Consider the following 6000-nt stretch of genomic DNA (forward strand, 5'->3'; position numbering starts at 1 on the left):
AGGGGGCCCAGTGGGGGGAGAAGTTTCTTTTCCCTGTCCTAACAACTGAGGGCACGGAGAGAAAAAGCTTTCTGCTCTCTGCACAATTGTTCTAATGACTGCATCTGCTCAGCCACTGATACTGAATAAGACAAAGATTTGTAGACTGCCCCTATTCAGTGTGCAGCAGGCTCTTGTGTACAATGCCCTGCCCCCAGCCTCTCTGCCCCCTCTACAAGTGCTCTGTACTGTAGTGATGCTGGAGAAGTCTGCAGAGCCAGTTCTGCTCCATCAGAGGATGGGCAGAGTGAGTGTAATGAGCCGAGGCAGGGAGTACACTTGCCTGTCGATTTTCTAGATGCGTTTTCTGCACACCATGTATGTTTGTATGTGTGAAAACATGCACATTTTATCACAGAAGCGGATATAATTGATAAGGAAAATGTGTGCATTGCTTCACTGCTGTCAGGGGAGAGCCCATCCAAAGTTTCACGGGGGGAGGAGAGGGGTGATTTCTAGTTACGCTACTGCGTACAAGAAACAATAGTTTATTGCAATAAGAATAGTATTATACATATATAATATTAGGAGATAGGTCATTAGTGTTATAAGTTGCTTATTCGCTTTAGGCACACGTGATATAACCTGTAAAAACTAAAACAGGAAGATAGAGTTTCTGAATTAGAATATATAAATGTAGTTCCTGAAGAATTATACAATATTCCATGTAGTCACATTTTATACTGGGATACAAATAAAAAAGAAAATGTACATTGCTGCCTTTACAGGATATATCACTTTGAAGGTGATTATTCAGAAAATAACCCAATCCAGTATTGGTGGATAGTTACTGACTGATCAGCTACATTTATTACATTGCACTGCAACTTCCCACTGTGAAGTTTGATTAAGAATGACCAATAGTACAAAAATACAGAGCCAAGGTTAACCAGTTCCCCACCGCTGGTATGTGTATATACGCCCCTGGAAACGTCACTTAAAAACCAGGGGTGTAGATACACGTAATTGTTTGCTTACCTCGCCATTCACGATCGCCGCATCGCAGACGTTTGTTTAAGCCGCAGTCCCACCATTCGGTGATCAGGGACTGAGAACAGCTTGTTTTCAATCCCAATCACAGTGCCTTGCATGAATAAGAGCCAGCATCAGCGAGATGACGGCATTTCATTTACAAAACCCAAACATAAACAGTACTTTCATGTATTATTTTTAGTAGCGCCATCTTGTGGCCAAAAAGTATACAGTAAATGCACCCATGCATCACATTACATACATACAATACATTTAAATACATACATTTTAGTAATTTTAACCACATACACCACTACCCTATAGTTACTAAAATAAAACACTTGTAAAATAATAAAAAAAAGACACAGTTTAAAAAAATGCATTGTTACCTTATGGACTTTTTAATATGTATGTCATGAGGGTATATTACTCTTAATTTTGCAAATAAAGGCTTGTAATTAGTGATATAGTATTAAAAATGCAATTTTTTTTCCAAATAAAATATTATTGCCATACATTGTACTAGGGACACAATTTAAACATTGTAATAACTGGGACAAATGAGCAAATAAAACATGTGGGTTTTATCTATCTAAGCACATTTTATTTTAAAACTATAATGGCTGAAAATTTGAAAACTGAGAAATAAAGATTTTTTTTTCCTTTTTTTCTTATTATTCCCTTTAAATTGCATATAAAATAAAATAATTTTTTTTAGCAAAAAGTGCAACCCAAAGAAAGCCTAATTTGTGGTGAATGAAACAATATATAGATCATTTTGATGTGATAAGTAATGCTAACGTTATTGGCGAATGAATGGGAAGAGTGTGATGGGAAAATCGCTTTGGTTTTTAAGGGGGGAAAAATGTGGTTGTGAAGTAGTTAAATACTTGCCTGATCCAACTTAATCAGGATTCAGGTGACGCTCCGCCCCCTCTCATCAGGAACGCAGCCAATGCCATGTTTCCGAAGGCTGATGAAGCCTGTGTTGCTGTTATTCAGGCTGCAGATGCACAGGTAAATATTAGGTAAATATTTAACCCCTCCCAGTCCTGTAGCATTAATATAGAGCCTGTAATGTATTTTATACTTTAAAGGGAACATGAGGAGAGAGGAGAGAGAGATATAGAGATATAGAGGATGCCATATTTATTTCCTTTTAAGCTATGCCAGTTGCCTGGCTGTCCTGCTGATCCTCAGCCTCTAATACTTTTAGACATAGACCCTGAACAAGCATGCAGCTGATGAAACGTTTCTAAGAGTATTTATCTGCATGCTTGTTTTTGGTGTGATTTAAACATGAATGCAGCCAACTAGACCAGCAGGCCTGCCAGGCAACTGGTAATGTTTAAATGGAAATAAATATGGCAGCCTCCATATTCCTCTCACTTCAGGTTAGGAACTGGAACATATGGCTCAGTCGAGTTGCAATGAAGTTTTCTTTCTGTGCCAATGCTACAAAACAGGTTGCTTACAAATACAATATGCTAAACAGCACCCAGATTAGCCTTAAAACTTTAGGAACAACATCCTTTGCAGTGATGAGACCAAACTGAAATTTATATTTACCTTTGTTCAATCATCACATCATAGTGTGTGCCATTTAAAGAAACCCAAATTGGTCTGATCAAAAGATTACACACCCTTGAATATTTGAGCACATAAGGTGACACACACAGGTTTAAATTAATGAAGGGTGTCCACACCTATAATGTCTTTGATAGTGATCAGTGAGTCTGTATAAATAGTCAATTTAAATTCATTCAAAGCTGCACTGAATTTACTGGATACGAATGCTGCATGCGGAAAACAAAAGAAACTGTGAAAGGACCTGCAAGAAATGCTTGTTAGATTATATAAATCAGGAAAAGGATATAAAAAGATATGTTATATCTAATGCTGGGAATACACGGTTCATTTTTGAGGTGATTAGATTAGGTTTGATAGATAAATTCCGACATGTCTGATCTCCCTTTCGATTCTTTCGCCGCTCGATTTCTGATCGAAGTGAATGGAAAAAGATAAGAAAAACGAGAAGATAAGAGAATCGACTGCAGAAACGATCGAGAGGAGAAACGCACAGCAGAAACGAACCGTGTATTCCGAGCATAATGTTCAAGTTTGAGAACATTTGGGAAATAGTGACCATAATATGTCAACGTTTTCCCTACTACTCAACAGGGTTGTGAACAAGAGGACAACTGAAGCTATGAATTTTAAAAAAAGCTAATTTTAACAAGCTCAGGGACTCACTAAGGGCCAATTTACACTTACTCAGTTGATGTGCGTTAGTGTGCATTAATACGCGTTAGTGCGCATTGGTACGCGTTAGTACGCGTTTTTTCCATAGCAGTGCATTGTGAAAAAGATTTCAGTTAAAACGCGTTAAAGAGAGTTTGAAGCGACTTTAAAAACAGCTTTTTACCTTATATTCTACATGGGCATGTTTGCCCCTGCTAAAACGCCGCTATCCCACGGCAGAATGAGGGGTTTTTACCCCCCAAATCCCCTCTGTGGTGTCCGGAAATTGCTTCCTGTTGAGGCAGGGCTAATGGCTGCAGCCCTGCCTCTCAGCGCGTCTGTCAGCGCTGATCGCCGCCTCTCCCCTGCCCATCTCAGTCTTCCTTCACTGAGAGGGGCGGGGGAGAGGCGGAGATCTGCCGCTGATAGACGCGCATGGAGGCAGAGCTACAGCCATTAGCTCTGCCTCCAGGAAGAGCAAAATCTACGACCAAGTTGGTAGTGGATTTTGCAGGAGGGGATTTGGGGGGTAAAGATCCCTCGTTCTGCCGCGGGGGAGCGGCGTTTTAGCTGGGGCAAACATGCCCATGTAGAATATAAGGTAAAAATCTGTTTTTAAAGTCGCTTCATAGTTTCTTTAAGTGTGAAAGGTGCCATAGGAAAACATGGGCATTACTTTGAAAATCAGTTTTCTTTCAGATATAACTGAGAGCAACTGATTAAGGGCCCGTTTCCACTACTTAACGATGTGGCTACCTAGCCGCATCGCATCACTTCTGCCACCGACCGCATCACTTCCGCATCTTCCGATGCGGAAGTGTATTGGAAGAGATGGGGCGCGGCTGCGGTCGGATGTGGCCATGCGAGAAGATTCTTGGATTGCTCCACACCGCTCCGCACAACATGCACGCAGTGGAAACTCTTCCATTGCTGTGCATGTGTTTCAGCATACACGCGGTGCGATGCGGCTATGTAGCCGCATGGCACCACTCCTAGTGGAAACGGGCCCTAAGTGTAAAAGGGCCCTAAGACTAGTAGACTGGGAGAGTCAACAGGGCAATAACAGGGCAAGGACACTGAGAGTAAATAGCAAACTTTCAGAACAGAAACTGTTGTATCTCTCTTGTGCACTCCCACATGCGCAGTATGGACGGAGCCACCTGTCTTCGGGGGGACTCAGCTCCTGAAGACTTCGAACTCCTCCGCAGCAGGGGATTTGAACGGAGGAGCTGCCGCTGAAACGAGGGCATCAGGAGAGGAGAGGGAAGACTCATTAGGACTCCAAGCCTTCCCTCTCCTTTGGTAAGTCCCAATGACTTTAAAGAGACTCTGTAACAAAATTTCTTTCCTCTGTCGGCTCTGTCGGGCTCAGGCTGGAATGTGTGGAATGTGCAGCACTGCTTGGCATTGGCAGAAGCTTTACACACCCTCTCCAAGCTCTGCATGAGTCACACAGTAAGCTGTTCTCAGCCTATCATACTCTGGTTAGAAGCCATGTCTTTTGTTTGTAAACACTGCCTAAAACTGTTAATTAGAAGCCAGGATTGCAGCAGGGAGTGGCAGAAACAGCACAGAGGGGCCCAGGAGAACATTAAGAAGAGAATGGTATGTTTTTTATTGTAAGAATTTTAGAGTACAGATTCTCTTTAAACATCAAGCAGGGACAGAATGAAAGGATAACTCCAAACATAAAAAACCTGTAGGCAGGGCTTGTGTTTTTCCATGGGACAAACTGGGCAATTGCCCAGGGCTCCAAATCTGGCTGACAGCCCCCCCCCCCCCCCGGTCTCCCCACCCCAATGCTATTAGGTGTTCCCTCAGGGTCCCAGAGTGGCTAGTGGGATCCCCAGGCTTCCCCCAAGTGAACTATAGCCCCTGCAAAGTATTCTCAGTGAAGCAAACTCACCTGTCTGGCTGGCACATTTCTCCAACAGTCTGTGTGCATCCGTCTTCCTCCCCAAGGCTGCCACACAATATCCATTACAAAACCTAAGCAAACAAACTTGAACTACAGCTTTAAAGGGGGCCATACACTAGGCGACCAACCATCCAATCGACCATCCAATTCGATTATTATAATCAAATTGGATGAAAATTGGTGCTGTCAAGTGCATGCCCGACTGACAAAGCGACCAATTTCGGGACAGAAATTGGCGGCACAGTTGATCGCGCATGTTGGAAATTTCGGGCCGAGGCTGGTTGGTCGGGTGCGTGGTGGTACAGCGGCCGATTTGCGAACGAGTGACGAGATGACGAAACCCCCGCCGCAATGTATAAATGTATGCAGTGTGTAGTGCATTTATACATTACCTGTCCGGTGTTAGCCTCCATGCGGTTTCCGTCCATCTCCGCTAGGGATGCTCGGAAAATTCCGCGGAATTATAAATTCCGTGATTACGGCCGGAATTAGGTTAATTCCGATTCCGGTAGTCAATCGGAATTCCTATGCCTCTCAAACGGAATTCCGCGGAAATTTTATAATTCCGATGGAATTTTCCGGAATAACACAAAAATCAATCTCTTCTCTCTCCATCATCCATCCATCCATCCATCCATATCATGCAGTAGGGAATTGCAGAATTTCAAAACAGATTATATACCATAGCTGGGATTTGAACCCAGAACCTAGTGTGTAGTAGGTATCTGTCTTAACCTCTAGACCATGACCCACACTACATGCTAAAGCTGGCGGTAGCATAAACCATACTTCCATTATGATCAATTCGAAAGAAAAAGTAGCATGATTAA

This window comes from Hyperolius riggenbachi, chromosome 1, assembly GCF_040937935.1.
Source record: "Hyperolius riggenbachi isolate aHypRig1 chromosome 1, aHypRig1.pri, whole genome shotgun sequence".
In the NCBI taxonomy this organism is placed as follows: domain Eukaryota; kingdom Metazoa; phylum Chordata; class Amphibia; order Anura; family Hyperoliidae; genus Hyperolius; species Hyperolius riggenbachi.